This window comes from Camarhynchus parvulus, chromosome 3, assembly GCF_901933205.1.
Source record: "Camarhynchus parvulus chromosome 3, STF_HiC, whole genome shotgun sequence".
In the NCBI taxonomy this organism is placed as follows: Eukaryota; Metazoa; Chordata; class Aves; order Passeriformes; family Thraupidae; genus Camarhynchus; species Camarhynchus parvulus.
In genome coordinates this window covers 24,554,362-24,581,815 of record NC_044573.1, presented here as the reverse complement: position 1 = coordinate 24,581,815, position 27,454 = coordinate 24,554,362, and the positions used below count along the sequence as shown (strand labels likewise).

The window sequence follows — 27,454 nt, the reverse complement described above, 5'->3', positions numbered from 1 at the left end:
GATGGAAAAGCTGATTCATACAGTTCTCCCTAGCCCAAAAATTTGACAAACAAAACCACTGACTATGCCAGGTGCCAACAGACAATGCCATTGACCATATTTTTATCAGGAGACCAAAATCAAATATTTGAGAACAAAGCTTCATGAAAAGCAACACTGTGGGGCAAAAAAAATAGATCAGCCCTTTAACAGAGAGGATTGACAATTCCTATCCCTCCTCTTCATGACTCCTTGAAGACAGACAGGAGCAACAGTAGATGTGCTAGATCTGCTCTTTTGTTCAGGCTGTGATGCCAACAGTTCCAGTTTTTACTGACCAGGCATCCACCTGGAGATGTGTGTGCACCATGCCTCTTGTGACCTGTAAAAGAAGGGAGAAGACTGTGAAAATGATTGGGATGCAGCCCAAAGCATCAAAGTCAAAGCTCTTTCATGCTAAAAGTTGAATTCCTACTGCCTTCAATGGATTTTTTGTTTTGTTTTGTTATATAGGTATCTGTATTTCTGATGACCCAGCTTTTTGGTAAGAGGGAAACTGCTTTCACAGAGGAGCATTGTGGTTCAGAACTTTTAACAATGAAGCAGCACAGGAAGGTAAGTTTTCTCAATGACTCCAGCTTGTATGAAATAGAATATATTGTTGGCATTACCACTTAGGAAAAACAAAAGGCCCCTGCAGAGATGTACAAAACTTCCAGATGAAAATATATACCTGCTGTAGACAGACCAGTTTGGTTTTGAGTCATTCAACTTGTTAAACTAAGCTTTTTCATTATAGCTGAAACCATCAGTGAGTGAGCCCCCAGTTCCCCGTGGCTGGCTGTGTGTCTGAGTGTCTTTTATGGCAGCTGCTGCAGGACCAACCAAGCAGTTACTCCTCAGGGAGACCACAGCCTCCTCCCACCTGCTGTTTACATCCCCACCCATTCAGCTCCAGGGTTAGGCAGGGGAAGGAAATGGTCTCACACTGCATGTGCCTACGTGACCCAGTACGTGTGTCAGGAATAAATCAGCAGGTTTGCTGAGCACTGAAGTTACCAAGGGCCTCTGATCAACGCTGACCAAAGCTATGCTGGGTCTTCAGCTGCAGGTTTTCCATGGGTGCAGAGAGCAGGTGACAGGCCCACCTCAGTGTAGCAGTCTCAACACAAAATTGGATTAAAGCAAATTAGTTTGAGAGAAACAATTGAAAATTCAAAAACTCTAGGAAAACACTACCAGTGGCACTGTGTCCAGGAAAATGTAGGGTACATTTGCTCTTCTCTGTGCATGAATATTGATCAACAGGCTGCTTTTGTTCACCAGCAGTGGTGATGGAGATGAGTGATTGCCATTATATTCTGATTGCATTTCTTTAATGAGATAAGTCCTTAGACTATTAGAGGTGATGAAAGGTATCAGTAACAGCAACATCAAGAGTGAAGGAAACCAGTCCCATTGTATATTTTCTGGTAATGTGGGGAGCAGATATGACTTTCAATTTTTTAGAAATTGTTTTAGAAGTCATACTAAGAACAGTTAAAAAAAACTCCAAAACACCAAAACTAGTGAAAACTTCAGTTTTCAAGGAGATAAAAATACAGCTCTGGGTGACATGGTTTGGTCTGAACTATTTCAGCTAGTTGAAGAGGCAGCTTTTCTTCCAGCATCTAATAGGCTGTGAAAGAACAAGATGTGAAAGATAAGTGCAAACAACATGTGACAAATTCTTCTAAGATAGTTATTACTCCTCTTCTTTTCCTTTTCATTTGGAGTAAAAGAGAGTCAAGCAGCCTTCTCTGTTCTGTTCACATTTGCTAACTGTTTGCACTTCCTTGTTACTTACCTTCTACAGTTTAATGGAAAGAAAATCTCAATTTCTTTGTTTTAAAAAGCTTACATTTGCAATACCAAAGAACTCATCAAGTTCATGGACTTTTCTAGCTTTCAATCTAAAATAGGATCTTTCAGAGATGTAAAGAAAAAAAAGAGCAAACATCAAAATAGACTTTAAAGTGTTGCTTGTGCTGATACAACATCAAATAGGAAATGAAAGTTTAACAGTTCAACTAGGGAATATTTCTTCAGTTTCTGGGGAAAGACAGAGTTGCTCAGGAAGTGTGGCATTTTGCCACAGCAGGGAGCCTCCAGGAACTGAAAGGTAGCAGTACTGGTGACCCTTTGCTGCCTTAGACCAGCTGGAGAGAAGGAGGCAGGCACTGGAGTGCGCAGTGCCATGTGAAAAAGGAGCAAGAGTACATGAAAATTGTCAGATCAGCATTAGGCTGTGAATGTGTGTCTTCGCTGGTGGGAATGTAATGTTTCCAGAGTTTTTTTTTTTTTCCATAATGTTGTTTTATAGTCTGTATCTGCAATGATACATTATTTCTCCTCCAGAATTCTACCTATATTTGTGCATTTTCCTATGTCACGTGATCACAGAGAATGAGTATCGCAGTTGGTGGGATCTGTCCTTTAAAATTCCTTAAGAAGTTTAAAGATGTGCTCTGGAGAGATGATTTCTCCTTTTCCACTTCAACTAGTGAAGAACACAGACTAAGAAAGAATCACAAATGGGACTTGTAGCATTTTAGTGGCCCACACAGGGTAACTTCTCATTCCTAACTGGATCTGCTCTGTAAAGAGGTCTGACCTGAGTGATAGGAACCAAGTGTGTAGTGATTCCAGTGACTAATTGTTGGATGCTTGCTTTTTGTACTGGCTGAGCTGAAGGGAAGGCACCAGGGCTGTCCCTGCCAGCACTTCACAGTCCATGGGCTGCATGAAGCCTGTGAAGGGATGTGTTGGCTTGCTGGGCAGCCCAGAATCATCTTAGGACTTTTGTTGCTTTCCTCTAGTTTTGCCTCTGGATTGTTGGGCTAGCAAAAAAAAAAAAAAAAAAAAAAAAGCCAAACAAAAAAACCCCAAATCACACAGATGTAGCTAAGAAGAATGGGAAGTTCAAAATGTTCACATGGTGTTATTGCAGATAGGTTCCCAGGGCATGTGAGGATGGGAGTATTTCAGTTGGAATAAGAAAAGAGCCAAATGTTCAATGGGGAACACGTGCTTGTTTAACTTGCACTGTGCTGACACACAGTGGAGGGCTCTACAGTACCCTTTCTAAAATTCACTCCAGTCCTCGGTAAGGAAAGTACAGATTTTGAGTACAGAGGAGGCACTAGCAGCCCTAGAAGGAGCAGCAGCTGTTGAACCAGCTACAGAGAGGGCAAACCAAAAAACACTGAATGCTGAGATCAAACAAATGAGAATGAATCAAGGAAACAGCAGGAGACAAACAAGGGGATGTAGCCCAATGCACTGCCTTGAACTCAGTTCTCTCTTAATCCATAGTGACCTGGATTTTATCCTAGAATGGGAAGTTTTCCCAAAACATTATTAGCCCTGAATGGGTATTTGATTCCATTTTCTCAATTTTTACTGAGGTATGTTCATTTGTATTGCTGAGAGAACTTGTTTTCAACACAATTTTACCTCTCAGAAGTTATAACTATCCATACTGCTGCATAATTTTATTTTTGGCAGAGAAAGGGCAAATCCACTGCAAGTAATTGTTAAGCACTTCTTATCTGTATTTCCTGGATGAGAATTCCAGAGCATGGCCTCTTTTGAAACTCTTCTCACCTGCTTGGGCATGATGCTGCTAGCTTAAATGTATTTCCTTCTGTTTTGAAATAAGCCACGTGAGAGGATACTCCTAATGTTCTTGGCCAAATTGATAGTGCTGTGTCCTGCCCTGGGAGTCACGAGCATTTGCTGTGATCTTCAGAGATATGTATTTGCAATTAGTCATCCATACAAGGGGACTGTTTAAGACAAGCCTTTCCCCCAAAGCAGTTAATTCTTCAAAATGAAAATAATCAGATAATGAGTTCATTTCCGATTTCACATTTAATGCCAAACATTTTTGGGTAAACAAGATATGCTGGCAGAGTTCTGCTCTCATTGTATGTTTTTTATTAACTGGGAAACAGACAGTTGATTCTTATCCTCTCTATCAGCTCAAATAAATTACACATATTTTAGGAGGAGAGACTTGTGCAAACTGGCTGGCTGGTTTCAATGTGGGAGCCCATCAGCCAGTCTGTGTAAACTGCACCCAGGCCCTGCTAGCAAGAAATGAAAACCCAGCTTGGGAGTCTCCCACTTAGTGGAAAGTTTTACCACAGTAACACATATTCCTGCACCATGAAAATAAGTAGGGCAGCAGGGAGTCTATCTCTGGTGACTTTGCCAAATCAGAGAGGCCCAGTGTCGGAGCTGCTGTGCCATTCCTGCTGACAGCCCCTTGGAAGCATGAGGGAGCTGATGGAAGCACCTGCTGTTCACAGTGCTCAGGACAGGAGATACTGCCAGGTACTCTGGGGCTGTGCTTTAAAGAGGTTGTGAGGAGAGGTGACAATATAGCAAAGCATGGGACCAGATGAAGCTTTAAATGCTGTTTTCTCCTCCTGGGACTCAGCTTTGGTCAGTGGATTTGCTATGGGTTTACAGACCTGCCAAGGAGAACAGAATCTGGCCAGAGTCTGGGGCCTCTGAGTCTTTCAAAATCAATACTTCTTTCCAGACAGGAGGAACTGAAAAGAGAGAAATTGAAAAGATCTATTTGGAAGTGGTATTTATGACTTACCCTATGCCAAAGCATTTAAAGAAGATTTCTCTTAACGTGTCCCGAGTTTTAGCCAGAGGTCAAATGATTCACAGTAATTTCTAATTTTGAACATCGGAAATTAAAATTAAGATTCATGTTTAATGGCTATTGTACAAATAATATTCTTCTGTGCACAATGAACTTCAACATGTCATGAAGAGACCAGCCATTCAAAAACGAAGCAAAATTGTCTTGCCTGTTGATCCTTTATATCAGCTTAGAGTTTAGGTTGATGGTGGCAGTTCCTGTCCAAAGTGAGATAAAAGGTAAAAGCAATCTCTGTGCTAAAGAACTCACAGTGCAAAAGGAGTCAGGAGATGAACACAGACAAGAGGCAGGAGTACCAACAGAGCACTATGGATCAGCACAGCCTAAGCCAGCAGTTAACATTTCAAGCAGGTATTGCAGACAATGAGTATTTCAAGGTAAGTTTTAAAAGAGAGGAATGAGTTTATTTGTACTGATGTTTTTCTACTTTTTAAAGCTAGTGAGAAACAGTGTCAGGGAAAACAGTTTGTCTGAATCCAGAGTGCATTTTTAGGAAGGCGTAATTGGCCCCAGAAGCCTCAGATTCAGTTGTTGGACAGAAAAAAGGATCAGTGCTTGAGATGATTGTTTTTTCTGATCTACAAAATAACCTCCATGACGACGGAGGGTGTATCAGAGCTATATGGTGCAGCTGGAGGAAGACTTTGGCTCTGGTTTGCAGACTCTAGACAAATCCCAGCTTTGACAACTTTGCTGTATAGCTTCTGAGCTTTGAACAGAGTAACCTGAGATTTTTCTGGGGTATGGAGCAGAGGGAGTCTGGTGTTCACAAAATAAAGCCAATGAACATTGTGATTTCTGGGAAAAACAATATTTGCAGTGTGGGCTCCAGACAGGAGAAGCTGGTGTATTAGTAACATGTGACTGGAGGCAGTCTCAGCAGCACAGCTCTTGCTATCACGAGAATAAAGGAGTGTCTTGAGAGAACTTCTCCCTTACGATCCTCTCCTTAGCAGGGGAAAAGTGCAAACATTTTTCTTTCTGCTGTCATTTTGAGGATGAAGCCACCATTTGGACTTTCTTAATGCAGTGTTTAGCTTTCAGATGACAGAAATACAACAGTTCACAAGAACTCAGGCCTCACACATGCTAGTTAACACATTCATGGCTGAGTTAAATGCTGGGAGACACGGAGTCGCTTAAATAAGAATTTGGTAAATTGCAACCAATACCATATCCCACCCCCACACTGAACAGATAAATATATGTAACTCTTCCCTTTTGTTTTTTAAGAAATTTCTCAGATTATTTCTTTTTCTCTTTCAGTAATAGCCTGATTTGGAAATTTATTGTCTGGAGGCTGTGTTTGCATAAAGCAGGTAGTGTCAACCTGCATTGTCCAGTATTGAGGAAAAATAGCCATCAGAGAAAAGGAAGGCAGTTTGCTCTTGTGAATGATCAGGAGCTGGGTGCTGAAGGAAGGAGACATTCTTGAGGAAAAGGTTTCTGGCATGGGGAGAAGCAGTGCTGTACTGTGGGTATGGTTCCACTAGGAAATTGGGTATGTGCCCTGTTTTTATGTTCTCAGGAGGCTGTGCTCCCTGGTAGTTAATAGTGACAGTTTGTTGCAATGTTTCAGGTTGCTTTAGCTCCTTCAAGCCCTGTACCTGTTGTTTGTGTTTAAAGAAGTTTGAATTTGCTTGAAAGTCTACAACTTTTCCCTACAAACAATGGTTACTGGGCCAGGTACATCCCTAATCCAAAGGTGCCTTCTGTGAACTCCTCTGAAATTTCTGGTTCATAGCTGTTTTCTCAGGAATTATTTTGTATCCTGTTGGTCTCCAGTTACAGGAACTTCAGTATTATGTGGTTTTTCGAGGAAAAAAGCCTATGGTGAAGGAGCACTCAGAAGAGCACCAAGCTTCTCTGCAGGGTCCTTTGAGGAACTCCACTGCAAGAAAACAAAAATGTTATACCTGAATGGAGTGATATTTTTCTAATGGGTCTTAATGCTTTACCACCTGGTTTGCCTTCCTATTTCAGCTGTGAAGGGATGTTGGCATGAGCACCCCATTTCATCACCTAGGAGGGTCACTACATGGTATAACAACACATGGTGTATATATCCTTTCATTGACTTCTATGCCCCTGTCACTCTAGAATATATATATATGAATTTTGAGTAGGAATAGCCAATTTAGACTACTCCCTTGCCCTCTCCAAGGTCTGCTGCAGAGCAAATGTCTCCCTGCTGGGACTCAACCCCGAGAGGGCCCCACCTCCAGCAGAAATGTCCCGGGACCCGTGCCCCGACCTCCAACTAAATGTGCAGCACTGGTTTGTCCTTCAAGTGTGAAGCCACTAAGGACTCTCTACCACAGTTTTTGAACACATTTCCAAGTATGGCAGGGTTCAGTGGCAGGCACATAATAGGGCTTTTGGCATGTATTATACTGTGCTCAACAACTCCACTCTCTGATCCAAACATGCCCACCAAAAATAACTTCAGTGAACAGCTTTTGTTTTAATTATTCCAGTGTGGAACTCATGAAGTTTTGCCAAAAATCTGGCTTGTAAAGCTTTTTGTACCTAAGCACAGAAACCCCTAGTGTGTAGTTAATCCCCCGCTGGGATTTTCCTGTTCCAATCACAGGTCTATTCTGCAACCTCATCTTTCTTTTCCTATCACTTGCTCTCTCTGTTCACCCTACCAGCTCCTTGAATTCTTGCCCTTTCTTGGCTTCTGTGACTGTTCTTTCCCAGCTATCTCCTCTAATTTTCTCTTTTCATGTTCAACTCCACATTTAGTGGTGGATGGTGTTTTTGGTGGCTCCACAGCAGTCTTGATCTCTGCAAGGATTTCAGTGACATCAGTATGTGGACTCCTCTCACCTCCCTTTATTCTCTCTGTCCACCCTATTACATGGCATAATAACCAAAAAGCTGCACTTCTGCCAGTGACTTGCAAAGTTGCCTTTTCCTAGATGATCTTTTTCATTTCATCACTGAGTCTCTTTTCTTCCAGACTCCTTCCCTTCTTCCCCATGTAACACATGTGTGTATACATTTTTATATGTAAAAGTCATAAAGAAAACATAAGAAAAAGGCATGTCTCTGTGGTGTGATGGGACAAGCTACTGGGCTGTGCAGAACACTTCCAGTGCCTGAAAGGGCTGACTATGGTAGTTACTCTCTCATCTCTATGCTGGATTATTTATTTAACCTTTTCTTCATCAAACCCTAAGTTGCTTTGTGGGGAAACACTCACAATTTAGGATATTGGTATTTAAAGAAGTACTTGCTGTTATTTTGTAAATAACCTCAGATAGTTAATGAAGTGTCCCTCTAAGAATATTAAATGTGAAGGAGAAAAACAAAAAAGGTTTGATGGATGTTTGGTTTTGGTTGGGTTCATTTCCTAAGCATACCAAAAGAGAGGGAAAAGGTGGAAATCTCTAGAGCAGGATAACCTATAGCATGATAGTTTTCAGCACAGGTAGGGAAAATACCAGATGCCTGCAGGGAAGTAAGCCCAGCTCTCCTGCAGTCTGAGGGAGTGCTCTGGTTGTAACTCAATTGCTGAAAGCAAGTCTGGCAGCAACAGCACCCACTTCTTTACTGTTTGGGTGGAGGAGGTCTGGCTAGCAGTGGAGGAGGATGGTAATCCCTGCCTTGAGATAGGTGACCAAATTCCAGAGAGGCTGAAGCTAATTCTAATACCTTCTGCATTTCCTAATGTCTCACTTGAGCAGCTCCTGCTCAGTCTTCTGTTTGAGATGTCTGAATTCTCTGCTTCCCAAACCTCTGGATCCCAGCATGCAAGCACACTCCTGGAAGTCAGGAGCTGTGGTTTTCAGCCATGTAGGGCCTTAACATTGCTTGTGTCCAGAACAAAATATTTGTCTGTATTTATGTAAATGCTTAGCTTTACAGGGTCTGTCCTTGCTTACCTTGATAAGTGCTGCTAAAAATAACAATATGGGTATTGTGACATTCATGTGCAGCATTCATATAACATCTGTTACAACATCTATAACACCATGCTGGAATTTATGGAGCAAAACCATGAGGAATGTCTTTGCACCAGCTAGGAGCAGACAAGACATATACTTTTGAAAGAACCCCTTTGCATTCAGAATACTTTCAAACTGCTGCTTACTAGCATGATACCCTGTGTTTGACTCAGCCTGAAACACAGTATATAATACTGGCGTTTTCATTTTGTCTCACATTTGGAGTGTGCTCTGGTTCTGCTACTGTAAGTTTCTGTCCCTGTGCAGTGGGGAATATGAAATTGGGGATTTTCGAAGGTCTGAAGGTCCTTCAGTGTCAAATTACTTCTGGAATTCTACTTCAGCACTTCCATCGGGCCCCAAGTATTCTTGGCAGTTTACAATAGTCCTTGTCCCAAAGCATTTAAAATACATTTCAGATGTGCTGAGAATAATAAATCTAGAAGAAGGGAGAAAAAAAAAGAATTAAATAATCCAGGATATAGTTAGCATATCAGTGATTATATGGGCACACTTTATTTTTGAGGCTTGGATGGAAGGACACTTCATTTTTAATTCTTTTTTATTGACTTACATTGTGACAGCGTAACGATGTTTCTAGAAATCAGATTTGAATTAGAGGGTTTCACATGAACTCTGTTTTTGAAAGAAAGAGTTGCAAACGCTAGACTTCATTATGCTGTAGAAAGACTAGAAACAAAATGGTTTATTCTTCTTCTTCTCATCAGCTACTCTTTTCCAAATATACTGATGCATTTGCCCATCTGTGATTGAAAGTACAGATAACTGATAAACTTTTGCCTTATGGTTAGTGCAAAGAAAACAGAACATAAAGTTCTGCTTTATTATAAGAAGAGGGATGCTGCAACACTTGAGCAAGTATCAGCCAGAAGCTGATAAAAAAACCTCTAAAAACAAAAATAAAAAAAAAATCTGAAATAACGGAAAAGCTTTTACTTTAAAAATTTAAAACTTTTAAAAAACAAAAACCTTGGATCATGTAGATCTGGTGCCTACTCACTGGAATGTCACCAAATCTCACTTGTTTTGCTTGGGCCTCACTCAAACATAACTGGCCTCAAGCTAGTAAGCATGCCAGCAAATGTCCTGGCTTGTAAAGAAATCTGATCCAGCCCTGTAAACCAAACCCAGCCTAAGAGCAGTGGTGAGGGGAGCATATGGAAAATTAATGACAGATAATAGAATGGTGGGACAGCCTTAAAGAAATGATTGTATTGAGTTTATGCAACAATGCCAGCTAATGGTTTTCTGAGTTAAGAAAGTTACTGAGTATCTCCGCAATGTTTTTGACTTTGCCAGCACTTAAGCTCTAGAAAGGGCTGCTGTGTTTCTCCTGTCCCAGTGCACATTCTTAATTGATACCTGTAGCTGCTGGTTCAGCTTTAGCAGCACTTTGGGAAGCACAGAGATCCTGGTCCCCACCTGTTTAAATAAATGAGAGCCTCAGCAAGAGGAGTGCATTGGAATTTCCTTGGGCTCAAACTGGACATAACAGCAAAGGCCAGGCTGAGAGCTAGAAGCACTGGGAGGAGGGGATGAAGGTGGTATGTGTGTTTGCTTTTTTCCCCTGCAGAGCCCCAGGCATTTTGCAGAGATAAGGTATATGATGTCACAGATGGGGAAATAGTCCCAGGGAGCTCATTGTTTCACAACCCCTCTCTGGTAAAGAAACTGGAAATGGAAATGGAATGAATGGAAACAATTATTTTGGTGAAAGTGTATGTATTTCTGGAATACACAAATCACATATTTATTTGGGTGATGGCCTGGGATGCTCACTTAAGGTAGGCTTTGAAATGTGATACCTTAGAGTAGTTTTCTTTTGTACCAAGGGAAAAGTGATCCTTTCCCCCTCATTCCTCCACTTTTGTTTTATTGAAGACCAGCTAAAATCCTAACATTCTCCTGTCTGGACCCTAAAATGACTCTCACTCTTCCCATGGTTGCATCCATCCTGCTGCACAGGCAAATGTTGAGGTTGATTTGCCCACTTAGTGACCCTTTAGGCCAAAAGTTGTGCAACTCACCTGTTCATTTGGGTGTTAGAAAACTCTTGTGCCATTCAATATACTTATTTTTTTTCTTCCTGAACCTGATTCCTCTGAGCCAACACAGTGGCTCAGGACCCTTCCAGAGAAGCACTGGGGAGGCTGTGGAGAGGACCATGCTCACCTCAGATTCCTGAAAAGCAGGCACTGAGTGTCTCTGACATCAGTTCTAAGCTTCTCTCCCTCCTCAGCTGAGAGGACAAATGGATTTTGCCAATAAAAGCTATTCAGGTGAGTTACTGCATCTTTACTGGAGTTTAAAAGAATATAATGAGATCATGGTGTCAACAAACTGGTGAATTCAGTAGCTTACATTAAACAGATGATCATATTAGACCATCATAAGGATTCATACTAAGCATAAAAATGGCTGTCTATAAAACTAAAAAAAAGGAAAGCTGACTTGTATAGGACAAAATGAATATGTAACACACAAATACATATCTTAAATATAGACATACACAGTGGTAACTGTAATACCTGTAGTGCAACAGAAAGCCTTAATTATGTGTGTGGGGTGATTTAGCAGACAAACTTTTTTTTTTTCCCTGAGAAGTAACTTTTAAGCCACTTCACATGGCTCAAAGACTGGGAATCGGTATCAGTGGGAAAGGGAAGAAATGAGAAATGTTTAGAAATGCCAATGTTACCAAACATAAATATTTCTATTTCTGGTTTGTTAAATCTGTTTTAATCCTTTTGGGTTCCTGGGGAGGAGTAAAACAGCCTAAAGGTAAGACATATGATGTAAAAGAATGTTTGCTATGACCTTGCCAAACCTATGAACTGACCAAGAGAGGTGATGGCTCCAGAGTGCACAGTGCATGTTTTACTTTTCTCATGTCTAGAAGATTCAATACAACTGAAATATAGCAAGAAAATGTCCTGCAGGGCAGTGGAGATGTCCTACTGACAAGAGGGAGCTGTATTCTTTTCTCATCACCTCATAAACAGTGGGGTTCTGACTGAGGATGTTAGGTAATGCTTGCCACAGACAGAACTCCAAGTGGGTATTACTTTCATTGTATAACCCTTTGAGATCTCAGGCAGGATTGTTTAACAAAGCATATTGTTTTCCCCTCCCGCTTTTACTGAGCTTTGATGCTGATTTTAGAACTTGACAGCTGTGTTTAGACTTCTCTTACAGAGATGGGGAAATAGAGATGTTTGGGGCAGCAGGCAACGTGAACTTTGTGGAGGGAACAGAGTCAAGGTTTGCCTTGGGAAACTGTGGAATTGATCCACAGTGATGATCTTCAGGCTACCCTCCTTTTGGGAGACTCCTTAGAGATGAAGGGGGTGCTGGTCCCTTGTGCTGTCCCTCCCAGAGCTGTGTGCCTCAGGGAGGGACTCATGGCCACTTGTCACCATTGCTGAAAGGTGTGAGCTCTAGCTAGGCACCACGCTTCAGAGGGCTCCCTGCCTTTGCTTGGGATTGGCATCCATAAGATTCCCAGGACTGCTTGATTTTCCCTGTAGTGCTCGTAATTTTTGCAGTGTTTAGGTATGAGTATTTTGCGTGGCAAAATAATTAGAGGAAAAGAGTAATTATTAGGAATGGTCTCTGAAAAAAGAAAAAGAAGTTGTTACAGCTATTGTAATAAATGAAAAGGAAACAAACTTTTTGTCAGTAGGCTCGAATCACTAACATCAGTTCTTGTAGAATTGTGTAAATTCATCGTCTATAGCATAAAGACCAGTGTATGGTTTGTTTTTATTCAGTAGCTGAGTTTATAGGCCCATCTTTGAATAATAATGGATATCTTGTTCAATATCTGAAAATTGTGGTATTCTGCCATCTCTGCAGATACCAGAGGAGAATGTCTTGAATGACTTAGTGGGACTGCACACAGCAAACTAGGGATTGGGCTGAAATTAAAAAAAATAAAAAGAAGGACATTCAAAACGAATAAAATAGAAGTCAGCATAATCCTATTCAAGTTCTGAATATCTCATCTCTCCTCTCATCACCTCTCTTCTCTAATGTAGAAGACCAAAGGATCTTAATTCTCAACTTCTGTAAGGTACCATGCAAACAAGGGCTCTTAATAATTGTGTGTCACAATATTGTTTGGTTTTCTTTTGAGAGAATGATATTTCAATGATGTTTGCTTAAGTCAGCACTGAGGAGAGGATTCCTGAGTTTCAGTAAGATTGTATCGAAAGGAAGGTGCAAAACCCCAGGTAGCCTCAGATATTTGTTTCTATGATGTTTAGGTACATTCTTGTTTCCAAGACAGAGTGACTCTTGTGAGAAAAGAGGCCTGGGCAGCTTCTGCAGTTTCTCTGTAGAAACACTACCTCCCCAGACCATGAGCTTGTCTATGCTGTAAAAACACTTCTCCCACTCTGATATGGCATGTCCTTGCCATATCTTCTCACCTTCTTTCCAGAACTTATTTGCCTTTGGCAGCTGATGGATGTGGCATGATGAGCAATCTTTGCCATCCATTGCACACACTTGAACACACTTTGAATTAATTTTTAACAGGGTATCAGAAACAAAGATAATTTAATGGCTATGACTTTTAACCATTTCACAACTGATCAGTTTAGCAGGAGTGTAAAATCAGTATACTTCTAAGACAATATAATATCCTTTGTGGTCAGTATCATTTGTATCCTGTATAAATGAAAATTAGAAGTTCAGAGGCTTTATTTGGGCACTGAGTCCAACCTGCATTTATTTTCAAAGAACAAAATGTATTACAGGATTTTCACTTCCAACATATGGTGCTGAACCATATTCCTGTAACTTAGCCCCTAGCTTTCAGTCATTTTAGAGAAGAAAAATCTAAAAATTCTTAGAGTATTTTTTGTCAATTTAGAACCAGATCCAAATTTCATTGCTTGCACAATTATTCATTTTCAAACCGCTGTGTTTGGTTGAAATGTCTGGAATGTGGAGTATTGTATTTAAAAATAAAGCAAGACAATCCTTAATAGCCACTCTATCATTTAGTTAAAACAACATCCCATACCCACACCATTCTGGAAGCAGGGAGTAGTGAGGATGGGAGAAGTAGTGGAAAGAAAAGAGTATTAGGAGTAAAACTGTATATACAGTGGCCAGAATGAATCACTCTGAGGTTTGGAACAAAGATGAAAATATAAATTAAACAAAACTGCCTTTATTCCATAAAATACTTAGAATCCTAGTGCAAGAATTCAGAGGGTGCAGTGTTTAGTTCCCAAGAAAACTGTATGAAAGGCCAGGAAGCCACTTCTGCTTGGTTAGCCTTATACCAAAGATCAAAGCAGAAAGGTATCTCATTTCCATGTATAACTTTGAAGTGTTTTATAAAGAATTTCAGAAAATGTGCCTTAGAGTAGTTCTTACCAGGCTGCCTTGTATCAGAAGAATAAATAAAAACTAGAATGTCTCTTTGTTGGAAGATGTACCAGTACTGTATTGTTCAAAACTTCTTCATCTGTCTCTAGTAATTCTTGGTTTGTGAACACCAAGAGTCAGACAGGTTTTTTATTGCCTTGGGATAATTTTTTTTTCTCCTCTGCTTTCATAAACCTTCCATATGCTTCTACATCCATGTCTTGTTTTCAATTTTAGTGAAGGTTTTTATTTGGAGTCTCATAAAATTCTAATTTATTGCAGCTTCTTTTTATAAAATGCAGAGGGGAGGAGGGGAGTATTGAGATAGCATGCGCAAGGCGGTCCCAAGGAATGCATTTGAGAATTTATAATGTTGAGGATTTTATCAACCCCTGCTTCAGTTGTTGGCAACTACTTTTCCTAACTCTCCAGCCTATGAGCCTGTGTTCTCATGGTGTGTGTGTAAGACATCTCATGTCAGTCTATTTAAGTAAGAAAGTCTTCTTTCTTATGGAAACTGTCTGCATTTGCAGAGAGTGAAGGGAAATCAGGTAAAAGAGCCTGCCCAGTACATGATGTGCTCCTACAGCTGTCAGTTCTCACTGGCCTGTTGGGGACTCACTTCCATCAGTGTGCACTATTTGCTAAATACTCATAAGAAATAAGATTAGAGTGATATATCCCTCTGGAAGTCCCACATGACAGCTGACCCTTTCCTAGGTTAGGAGCAGAGCATTTGCCTTTGAGGGAGTGAGAATACATCCAGGCTTACCTACTTGTGCTCTGTTCAGATTTGACTCAGGACCAAACTGAGCAAAAAGGAACAAAGTGTATTTCCCACCAGCAGAGCTGTTTTCCTTTGCCCCTCTGGTGTTAAGTTGACCAATCTAAATGAAAGCCTCATACTTCAAATAGTGAAGAATTGTGGTGCTAATGTGTTACCATGGTTCAAAGTTACTGCGAAATATCAAGTAGTTCCTGGCTTCAGCAGAATTAACACAACCTTTTTTGAGCAAGGAACTACATCACTTTCACATAACTAAAAAGCATCTGTGAAAACAACTGTCCAGAGTTAAGGGTACAGTGCAAGAGCACAATGTTCATAAAAGGTGTCATCAGGCAAACCAGTAGTTTTTTTGTGCAAATGACACATATACTTTGCTTATGTTGTATGTTTGATATACATGTAAGCATAAATATGTACACACATTCAGGTATTTTCTGAATATGTTCTTTGTGAATGTGAACCCCTTCTTACTCTGTACATGTTGTGGTATATCAGTAATACAACACTTGTGATGTTTAAATGTTTGGGGGGAAGACTCTCCTGGAAAAAGTTCACAGGAGTGGGTCAACCGGAGTACTGAAAGAGAAATTCAAGTCCTGTAGCACATTTGAAGTCTATTCTTGCAGGGGCTGTAAGGAAATATGAGAGCTGCTCTGCTGGAGAGAAACTGCTGGGCACTGGACCCTTTTTTCTCCTCTAAATAAAACATAGAATAGGCTTTTAGCTGCCTTTTCTCCATAATAGCTACTTAACCTGCTCACTAACATTAAGGAAAAGAAAGGAAAATTCCAAGAAAAATTCCTATTCAGAGTAAAAAATATAAATTAAACCAAAGTGTGCAATGCACACCCTTTTCTTTCCTTCCTGTTTTGTTTGGTGTTTTCTAACTCTGCTCTTTGGACAGCTGAATGGGGGCTGGGAAAGTGTTTACAATATTTTCACATGATTGAGATGGCAGAGTTCTTGCACTCTGTGAAAGGCCTTCTGTTTTCAGATGGCATTGAAAGTTTACCGTCTCTCCAGACAAAAGGAAGAGAGCCCGTTGCCAGCGGATGAGTAATGGGCATGGCCTCTGCACAATACCTCCTATCCAGTCCTAAATCTACATGGTGTTCTTAGGCTTCCCAGCTTCTCCAAAGCAACCTTTGTCTCTGCTCTGGGAGACCAAAACTGCTCGTTGGGCCAGTGGGGATGCAGCCAAGAGGGGAAGGCTCAGTGACAACAGTTGCTCAGTGCTCAGTGCCCAGTATCTGCCTCCTTACCATGCCACTATAATAGTTGGGAACCCGTCAACAATTGAGCATCTTCTATACAAATATGTTGCAGACCATCTGTATAGTTTTCAGTTCCAGAAGATTCCAGTAACTCACTAAGTTTTAATACTTTTTTTTTCCTTCTTGTTAATCTGATGGGCTGCCCTGAGATAAGTGAGAAAAGCAAAAGCCTGTCATAATTTCTTCGGAGCTAAAACTGCGCAGAAGTTGCCAATTCCTGTATTTGTTTTCTTACAAGAAACTTGAAGCAGGCATTTTCCACTGTTAACAACTTTTAGGTTCTGTCAAGTCATCTTTTTTTTTTGGTCAGAAAAACATTTTGGTGAAAATGATTGCTAACATAATCTTAGAAAATATTTGAACAGGCAATTCTGAAGTTTTTCCAGAGACTTGGTGTTATAGAGACCAGTAGGTAATTTTTTTTTCTTGTTTCTCTTACAAAGCTTCCTAGAGCTTGTCTATTTGGAATTTATCTAAATGTTTATATGTGTATATAGGTTACCTATGCGTGGGGCATGTATGTGTGTGTAAGCATGTCTCTCTCTGTGTACCTGTCTAAAAGAACTTGCATTTCACTGTGCTGTAAAGGGCATGAAGAAGAGCTTTCTAAGAATTAACTAAGCATTCATTAGCTGCACTTAATTTTGACTCTGTTCTTGGCTAAGAATGTCAGTATTAAGTTCTTATTCTTTCATGCTAATTTGGTGTTGCATAGCGACTCATGTATTGTTGACATGAAAATAGAAGCAAAGACGTAAGAGATACAGAATTTCTTAAGGGTTGGTTGTAGCTGGTATCAGCAATTTACTGACTAACCTGTAGTAACCTGTAGTGCTGACAGTCCTGGGTACACAAACAATGCATTAAGGTTATTAGCAAAACAATTTTCTAAATTACCTGAATGGAGCTTTCAAGGTAACTGATTCTATTCTTTGGACTTTTTTTCCTTCTCCCACTCCCACCCTCCTTTTGGTTTTTTTTGAGGAGTTAACAATCTAAAGCAGCATTAAAATAATCTGGCTTAATTTCCTCTGCTGAAAGAGCAAGTCAGCTGAAATTTAGACATTTTGCTGAAAAAAGGGGGAAAAAACCAGGTAGTTTTTGTTTTAAAGGGCATGACCATACACATTCTGCTCTGGTGCCTTTAAAGGGAACTTCCCTGTTTAAATGCCCTAGAGCAGAGAAATACCAACACCTCTTAATTGTTTAATATATTACAGCCTAAAATATTTACAGAAGTGCTTTCCAAGTACTTCACTGTTCCAGGTGCTTGGTCCTGCACCTCCTAAAATAATAGGCTACTTCCCCTCAGTTTTCCTGTGCTTGGTGCCACAATGAAACATATGCTCTGTATCAAGGGAAGGGGAAGTGAGAGAAGTGGGATGCCTGACATTGGTGCTGGTGCTTGCAGCACACACAGACCTCTCTGTCTTGCGTCACAGAGCTGCTAAAGAAGGGGAAAATAACATGGCTTGTGCTTGGGCTGTAAGGTCCAAGGAGAAAAATATAATATTGTTAAGCATTTGAATGTCACTCTGCACAGAGGCCCCTTATCACTGTGTCCTCTGAGAAGCATCAAAAAGTATAATAATTCTACTAATCAGGAAGGCTGGACATACACCGGTGCACAGCACAGCTGTCATGCAGCTGCCTTAGAGCCATGCTCCAAAATCTATTTATTCTTTCATGGAGGTGTCATGAAGCCAAAGTCTGATGTCTGTCCCATGTAACCATGTTCCAGACTGAGGCAAAAAGATTATTCAGAAAAAAATAACCAAACCCTTATTTTGATCCAGTAGGGATAAAGTAAGATACACTTGGCCTGTGCTTAAGTAATTTATTTTTCAACTTGCTTAGCCAAAACGGACTGAGGCTTTTCCCCACTAAAGAAATAAATCTCCTAATACAGAGCACTTGGGGCTCCCTGGGTTCGGTGAGACTCTGCCCTGACCTAACAGGATTTGAGCTGTGCTGTCACTCTTATTAGCACACCCTTGGGCTGTGCAGTGCAGCCATGCCAGGAGCATGGATAACCCCATGGGCACCGGGTGAAACTGGGAAGGCAAAGGGACTTAGTCTGGAAATGCATCCTCAGAAAGTTCCTTCTCCTTCTCAAAAATCCTCCCTACTGTGCAAATGCAAGCTAATGAAAATTGTTTAAAGAGCTGGGGTCCCAAACCCTTCCAATAGTTCTGTGTAACAGCAGCAGCTGGATGGTTTCCAGTAAGGAGCTGGAGGGAAAGAGGCTCTGTCTGGCCCGAGGGAGGAGATAATGTAGAGTTAAACAATTCTGTGAGAGTGGAGGACTGAATCTTTCCGTGGCTGCAGTTTCCATCGAGCACTTCCCAGCACAGTTGCCTGCCATCCCTTTGAACCCACGTCTCCCATGTGACAGAGCAGTGATCTGGCTGCTGAGCCACTAGACTAATATTGTTCTTTTAATCTCACAAAAATGTGTTATAAAAGAGTTGGATTCACATGAGAAATTAAGTGTAAGATTTGTCCTCATAAAGACATTATACCATGAATGCTCTCTTTCTGCTGGCTGTAAGAATAGGTGGCTCAAGGGTGAAAGGGTAGCATTTACATTTAAATACACCTATTGGAATTGCACAAACAGAAGGCTAAAGCTACTGCTCCCTCTCTGAATGCTTTTAGAGTTTGCTGCTTTTTTTTACATAGTAGCATCTTTTTTTTTTTTCCTAATCAAAAAGGGAAATCGAGATGCTTAAGATCCCATAAAATAAAGTAAAGAAGGTCTTTGTGCCAGCAAGATAAATGGATGAGCCTTTTCAAAGTAATTATTTTAGTTTTTTCATCTGTATGTGCCACTCAGGAGGCGAAATCCAGATTTCAACCAGAGCTTTCTCTGCTGTTGCACTAACTGGTAGTGCTGGCTGGGTGGATGCTGTTTACATTTCCCAGAGAAAATGAAATGCACTTTTTTTCCTTTTTTTTTTTTTTTATCCACCAAACCCAGATTTACCCTGTGATAAAACAGAAAGCTTCTTAACATCTGGAGAAAACAGAACCTGAAACAGGGTGGAAAGGGCATTTAGTGCAAGGGTAGCCTGGCAGCCATGGTGCAAGCTCAGTGAAACCCTTGAAAGCACCTGCTTGACCCAGGCCAGGGCTTATTCCCTTATTCCCTTTCCTCTCCAATAGCTTTCTCCCCTCTGTACAGTGACAGAGGCTTATGGGCTCTAGTTCCAAAAACTCTGGGCTTACCTTTGCTCTTTAGGATTTCTGATTGAAGAAAAGAATAATAATAAAAAAAAAGTAAAAAAAAAAATCCCAAGTGTATTTTCCTTGATTTTTTCTTCAAGTTTTTGATGACTCTTTTATCATGATTTTCCACTACATATACAAGGTTCAAAACCAAAGTGTATGAATAAATGCCTTAAAATTACAATGTAGTTGGAAATCAGGAATCAGGAGCTCCACACTGAACAATTTTTGCACACACTCCCTGAAATGTATTAAATTACTACACAGCATATAGCTAATAACACAAATCATTAAACATGTTCCAGAAACCTCTGAACATTTAAGAACTTGAAATCCAGATCTGGATGTGCCTGTTTCTTAATATGTAGTTAGTAATTTTTCCATTGAATATGTACACAAATCTGCTATCTTTATATATAACTTGGACAGTGGGGAATATTAAGTAATTAAAACAAAAATAATCCAATGATACGAACTTTTGAATCTTTGCAGAGTGAAATGATCCCATCATAAAATACATTCAAAGAAAGGAAGAGTGAAGGAATCCATAACACCAAGGTCAGTATCCCTTTATGGGTCCTTGTTTTTAGAGCATATCTGCCTGTATTTTGGTTGGGTTTTTTACAGTTTTGGCCTATACAGCACTGAGTGTCTGTATAAAACAAAATAATGTGTGCTTTGTCTTCCTAGTCTAGCAACTACTCGTCCTCCTTATAAGTCTTCCTACCTTTTATGGTCTAAGAAGTACTGAATAATTTTTTCCTGTATACTTTCTTGATTTTTAATAATTTTATGTCAACTACTCATCAGTTATCTTTTTTTTTACAAGCCAAGGAATCCTCTGCCACCTAAACGCTCCATGTAGAGAAGCTTTTGCACGTCAGATAATCTTTATTGCACCCTGCTTTAGCTCTTTTCCTTCTGCTATGCCTTTTTGGAGGTGAGGGGTCAGAGGTGTGCTCAGTAGTCACTGTGAACATCTTGAACATTGTTATTCTTCCCCACTTAGTCTATTCTTCAAAAGGACTCTTGAAATGCTGTGTGCTGTCCGACTGCTAGTAAGCATTGGGATGATATTCTCTTGGAGTTTAAAGGTCTATTTAAAGGAGGACTTATCCTCCTGGCCCATGGCTTCATAGGGCCATATTACCTGAATTCAGAGGACTTTATGTTTTCTGCAGGGAAGTTTAGACAACCTAAATTTCATACCTGTGTTTTGAACTTACAGTGCAACGAATGTGCCTCAGTGATCCTGAAGGAGAAATCCCTTCCAGCAGCCAACAGTCAATATTATGTGTCTCAGCCCATTGAAAATTTAACCAAAAATTGTCTTCTGAGTAATAAAATAGAAAGTAAAGCCCATATTCAAAAAGTAGAGGGCATGGTAGATGTTCTGAGGTTCTGGTTCTTGGCCTCAGTTTCCTGTTTTCAGTAGTAGTGTAATATAAAATGCAAAATTTTTTTCCAAGAAAAAGAACCAGAATCAATCTACTACCACTATTTGAGAGGTAAGTAATTTCTCTTGTTTCTGGAGGAACCTTGTCAGGTTTCTCTTCCAGGTCAAAGAAGGAAGCTTGTAGTTACTTTTGGGTTTTCATATCATTAGACTGTGGTCAGAAGATGCTGCAAGTTGCTGTTTGAGGTTAGAATTAGATACCTCCATTCAAATTCAGGTAATAATTTTGGATATGGGCAGAGAAGTTACTGAAAGTTAGAAGTTACTAAAAGTTTAGTATCATGAAATTATATCAAGCATAGCTCAGCTACAATGAAATATTTATTTCCTAGTTTGAGGCTCTCATTTTACGCTTTGAATGAATAAAATACAGCCTGGCCAAACACAGGTTATGAGACAAGTGCAAGCTCTCCTTAGAGGTTAACAACCTGATTTCTCTCTCACACCAGTTTTACGGTCATTTAGCTCCATTGACTTTGGTGGAATGAGTCCTGATTTACAGCATTGCTTCAGTGCAGGTTTAAAGCTGTGCTGCACAGTAGCAGTGCTGGTGTCAGGTCTTTGGGAGCAAAGTGTCTTTGCATTGTTCTTGCCACAATGGCATCAGTTCTGAGGCCATAAAGAAAGTATTTATTAAATCTATAGCAAACATATTTGGCAAAAATTATTTTGGTTTCTCATTTGTGGCATTATTTTATCATTTGATATCGGTTATGAAGTTTGTTGGTGGTTTTTTTTCTCCAGCAATTTGTCACTTACTGAGGTAATCCTGGGGTTTCAGATCAGAAATATAGATCAGAAGTTTACTAAGTCCATATTTGTGCATCATTTTGGTTGGAATACCTACCATCAAAATGAAATCTAGAAAAATGCTGTTAAATTTAAAAACAGAAGCCCAGGAACTAAAAAGATAGAATTAGTAATTTTAGGCATGACTTGGAAATTAGTTTACCTCCTGTCATCTCTCCTACGTGTGATTGTAAGTTGGCACACAATGGACTACCATTTCTTCAATATAATGTGCACCACCATAGGAGGTCTCCTGTGCAGCTTTTCTTACCTCATATTGACTTCCTAGTGTAGAGTAGGCAGGAAAAAACATCTGAGTGAATGCATCTGATCAAGCAATGAGAATCTGTGCTCTTAGCTTGACTCATGTTGAGACAAATACTGTGGGAAAACTGAGCACAATAAACTTTCAGTCTGCAGCTCTTCTAGGTAGATACAGCCTTGCCTGCTGGAGTTCTCCTTTAGCATCTTAAGCTCATGTAGGCTGTGGATATGGAAGAGCACATGTGCTTTTGATGCCTCTCTGGTGTACTGATTAAATTGCCAGAACTCACTTTTCACAGTCCTTAGTCTGTCACTGTTATGAAGCTGTAGAATGATCTCCCTTGTGAGGCAGCCCTTGTCTTCTTATCCAGTGCAATGGCCATGTTCTTTGGAGAAGAGATCAGCTCTCTTCTCTTTCCCCTTAACACAATCTGAAGTGTGGTAGGAACATCAGGAGAGCAGGGCAGCATTCAAAAGAAGGATTTGTTTCCTGAGAGATGGCATTGTTTCTCAGTTCCCAGCAACAGAAACTTTAAACTAATGACCTTTCCAGAACATGTAAGCCAGCTGAGCCCAAGACTCATGTTCGTTTTGATGATTTGATATTTTGTTATGAACATTTCTAGCAGGGACAACGTTTTGCAACATCATATTAATGATAATAATAAATAAAACCATACTCCCTTTTCTGCCCCCAAAACAACCTCCACCGTGGCTATTTACCCAATGGGTCTTGTGGGGCTTCTCAGCTTTTACAGTTGTCAGGGTCAGTGCAAGACAGAGCCTGCTGAAAGAACCAGGTACCTGTAGTGCCACTCCTGTGTTTCTCTTCCTCCCCCTCACCCAAATCCTGACTTTAGGGAAGGAGTAGATATTTTTTTCTTATGTGCCTGGCTTGCTGGGAGAGCCACATAGCTGTGGTCTGTTTGCTCAACATTAGCTGTGCTGCCCAAGTGTGAAAGCAAGCATGGAGTGTAGATTTCTCTCAGACTTCTGTGGGATCTGGAGCAGATCCATGAGGAATGCTACTGTTTTCAGCACTTCCCTTGCTCTCCCTAAGACCAGGCACACTGAGATATGAATGTTGTTACAGCTGCCACATACTATATATAAGCCTCATGTTGATGATTATTGCTTTAAACTAGGAGGTCTTTGTTTAAAAATGTTTTCTTCCCTCTAGAATCTACCAGGTTGAATTGTGCTTAAAGTATGCTTTCTATTTTTATTACTGTTAACAGTGTACCTGGAATTTACATAATATCACAGTTTGTATTTATAAAAAAATACAGTTTATTTCTTTATTTATTTGTTTGTTTATTTATTGTGCAGACAGCTTTATAGTGCTGGAGAACTAGCCCCAAATTAATTGAAACAAATTGGCCTATTCATTTTTCAATTGTTCTTATCATTTTCCGTTTTGGTTTCTTTATTACTTCTAGTGGATCTGTTTTGATCCACTCCCTCAATTATATTGCTTTTCTTTAAAATATAATGAACTCTGTTGCATTTCAGAGAGCTGCATGGTCAACTCATGTCACTTCTGTCACCCTGCTGAATGCCACGTCACACTGCCAATGCTTGGAAGCACTGACTGCTGGCTTCTGCAAGACTGGAAGGAAAGGAAGACCTGGACACATTGACTACATCTCAACTATTAAACAAAATTAGTCAGAGAATTTTCCTGGAGGCCAACTGGCATGAAATAGCTTGAATCCACACAGCTAAACTCTCTTGCCCTCCAAATCATGGTGGCCACATCCAAAGTATCTATTGGAGATGGTGCCTGACCTGGGTCAGTACCCGAGCTGTGCTTTGGCATTGCCTGGAAGAGCATTAGCAGGCTTGCACCAAAACCATGCCAGGGACCAGTTCGGTGGTATGGATGGTTTCGGGCCCATGCCTTGCTGGTCTTTTTTAGTTCATTTAATGTCAGAGGGAAACATCAGTAATTCTGTCAGGAGTCAACAGGAAACCCCCTTCTGGCCTCAGCAACCAGAAGCTGCCAAGAAGTATAATCATTAGTTGTTCACCTCCTTCACATTTGGATTCTTTTTCTCATTTTATTTTTTATCAAATGAGCACTGAAAATATTTGAAATCTCATTGAGTAATAAAATTGGGCTGCTGTCTGCACAAAACTTGTTGGTTTTGAACTACCAAGAGATTTTTCACACAAGCCGAGCTTCTGGCAAAGCCAGCTTCAGCTCTCCTCCCCGATGAAGGGTCTCCTATGGCTTTGGACAAGTTGCTAAGAGCTTGTGTGACCAGTGCCCTGTTTGGATATGGGGTAAAAAGCAATGAGGTGCTGAGATATAAACATACCATTTGCTTGAGGCCACATAAGCATGCTGAACTGATGTGAACATAAAACTCCCTTTGATTTCTGTGGCAACTTATTTCACGTGTCTAGGAAGGCAATTTATTTTGAACCCTGCAAAAAGGACATTGAATATGTTGTTATAACAGGATCTTATCAAAGTCAGAGCTCTGGGACTGGGGTTGGATAAGCCTGAAATGTCCTTCATACAGTGGGAGGTAGTGGAGAGCTCGTGCTCTGTGTTTCGAGAGCTAACTCTGTGCAATGGTACCCTGATTATGCCATGGAACTCTGTACTTCACAGTTCTGTGTTGTACTTCTGCCTGCAGCAATATAAATCAGAATCAGGCAATTCATGCCTGAATCTTTTTCTCTATTCTGAAGATAAATGGCAGTGAAGGCCGAGTAGTTTTAAAGAGCTCATCGTACAAAATTATTGTATTAGGCCATGCTGTATTACCGAGATTACAGAAAATTACCTACGTGTATTGAATTAAACCATGATTTTCCAATGATCTCAGCAGCAGCAGCAGAACTGGGACAATTTAATCACAGTATTATCAGTTTGGTAGGTAACTGCTATCCTGAATTGCTGCTCAGAATGAGAAAATGGTATTGTTTTATCCAGAAACTAGCCCTTATTTAACTTCCAGCACCAGCACTTACTTTTCTGAGACCTCAGGCATATATCTGAATTTCTGAAGCTGACAGGTACTGATGTCAACAACATTTAGAGCAACGCATGTTTTTTCTCAGGCTTGCTACTGGATGAGTGTGCTCTTAATTAATGTGGTCATTTGATGTACAGCACCTTGCTAAACTATTAGAACTTGATTGTGTGCTTTTACCCAGTGCTCCTTTTTGGGTAAAAAGTCTGGTTCATAATTTACCTATTCATGGATCAGTCTCATAAAGGAGGTTGTAGAGAGCCCTACACATGTGTTGTCATACCTGGCCCAGGCTGTGCAAATCTTATTTAATGAAAATGTTATGAAGCAAAGAATCAAGTTGTTGACCAGAATACTCAGAATACTCAATACTCAGAAATTGGTATGTTTTCCTCTGAGATGGATTTTGAAAAGCAGGAAGTATGGTAAAGCAGAGGAGAAACATTTAACCTTATCTAATTTTGCCTCCCTTTTCCTTCCCTGTTCTGTCTTGCCCCTCAATCTTCAAGCACTTTCCCATGGATGCTTGCATATGGCAGTGGCTATACTCAGACCTACTGAGACCAGTGCATCAGTTAAGGTTTGTAAGACCATAATGTGTTTATTTTTACAGTCTGATCTTGTGAGAAACTGAGGAGGTCTTGCATCTCCCTCCTACTGATAACAGTGGTGTTGAAAGAGCTCAGTGCATTCCAGGGCAAAGCCTTGGAGGCTGTGGGTTAGAGAGCTGCTAACTCTCCTTTGGAAGTACATGCAGATTCCTTTGGCCTTCAGTGGGGGAAAGCCTGGCTCCCCACTAAAGAAAAAGAAAAGTAAACAATAAAAACCTAAGATACAAACCCCCAACACAATAGTTGTGGTGGTCCAAATAAAACATAAAAACCCCTGTCTCAGCCCAAGCAATCAGTCTAGGGAGGCTTTGGAATTAGGGGCTTGAAGCTCAACCCAGGGATGAGTCCATGGTGTCTTTGTGGAAGAAGGGTACAGGCTCTGGCCATGCTCAAGTGGGCTTTGGTGTGCAAGGCTGTAGCCCAGTGGCCTGGGCTGGTAGTCCCAGCCGGCTGGCTCAGTGCTCATGCACCCTGTACAGGCTCTGAGCTGTGCTCTGCTCCATCACCCCAGGCTTCATCTCAGGCTCTTTTTGACACTCTTTGGCTGTTTTAAAGCTGGATCCTTTCAGCTTATATTCTCTCTCAAACAATTCCCTCTCCTCCCCCCCACCCCTTCTCTACTTCCACAACTGAACTCACTTTTCCAAACTGCCCATTCCACCATCTATCCACTCCATATGTTTATATTTTCCTATTGCTGAGGCACAGCATGCTGACCTGCCTGGACAGAGCTCCTTTATCACAGAGATAAACATGATGTCCCCCTCACATAGAGTTTCTATCATGTGTGACCTTTCATCTTGAACTGCCATGACCTTTTTTTTATTAATGCTGTACTGTGCTGCTCGCAGAAGCCAGGAAAGAAAATCTTTTGTTTCTAGATAGAATACTGCTAAAGGACATGATACGGTCTTGTTTTTAATCCAGCTAATTAAAATCTGCATGTGCAGTGTAACTGAGAATGCAGCCTTCGCCCACCACTTTCCCACAGGCAGGGAATAAAGGCCTTTAGTGCAGCAGCAGCTAGCCACCCTTGGATAACAGAGAACAGAGACCACAATTCATCCCAGCTTTCCTTATCATATTCGCAGAGGGCTTTCCCCTCCCTCCCTCTTTCCCTCCCCCTCTCTCTCCATGGAATCACTTACTGTAGCTATGTGCCTCTATATATCACTGCAGAATGTAATCAAGTTAAAAATATGTTAGCTTGCATTTATCTATGCTCCAGTGAGCTTCAAATATAATTCATTTCTAGTTAAAAAAAAAAAAAGGAAAGGGGGGGGAGGGAGGGGAGAGAAAGAAAGAAAGAAAGAGAAAGAGAGAAAAAGAAAAAAAAAGAAAGAAAGAAAGAAAGAAAGAGAAAGAAAGAAAGAAAGAAAAGAAAGAAAGAAAGAAAGAAAGAAAGAAAGAAAGAAAGAAAGAAAGAAAGAAAGAAAGAAAGAAAAAGAAAGAAAGGAAGAAAGGAAGAAAAAAAAAAGAAAGAAAGAAAGAAAGAAAGAAAAAAAGAAAGAAAGAAAGAAAAGAAAGAAAGAAAGAAAGAAAAGAAAGAGAAAGAAAAAGAAAGAGAAAATGTCTATCTCTAATCAAGTGTCAACCCTACTTATTTTAAAACATTTCTGCCAAGAACTAAGTGAATATCACAGTTTAGCAGTTCACACTTTTGTATGTTCATTATGTTGACTTTTTTGGATTTACTGGATAGTTGTGGTTATTACTAAAGCTGCCTTTTGTGTGTGTGTGTGTGTGTCAGGGAGAGGGTGCCATGGGATTTTTTCTTATGAAATATTTTCTTGGTTAGTTTTTCTCTTGGTGGTTTTTGTTGGGTAACTGAAGTGGGGAGGGAGGAGGAAAAGGAGGGCAGCCTGGTGGGAAGGAGCAGTGAGGGCAGAATGGGAAGCATTAAAATTAAGCCCCCACCTGTTTTCTCTTTCTTCAAGTCATGTTTTATATGATGATGATGAGGTCATCAGGATGCATAAAAATGTGCCAGGAGATTCAAAAATTGGAAG

At 40.4% G+C, this 27,454-nt stretch overlaps 1 long non-coding RNA gene across 1 annotated transcript; it reads left to right on the top strand.

Moving 5' to 3' along the window:
* The first annotated feature begins 502 nt into the window (after window positions 1-502).
* LOC115902811 lies at window positions 503-26,618 on the top strand. Its single transcript, XR_004060638.1, has 4 exons — window positions 503-594; window positions 10,780-10,952; window positions 19,834-19,899; window positions 23,363-26,618. It is a non-coding gene; the product is annotated as an uncharacterized LOC115902811 (long non-coding RNA).
* Window positions 26,619-27,454: the final 836 nt, after the last annotated feature.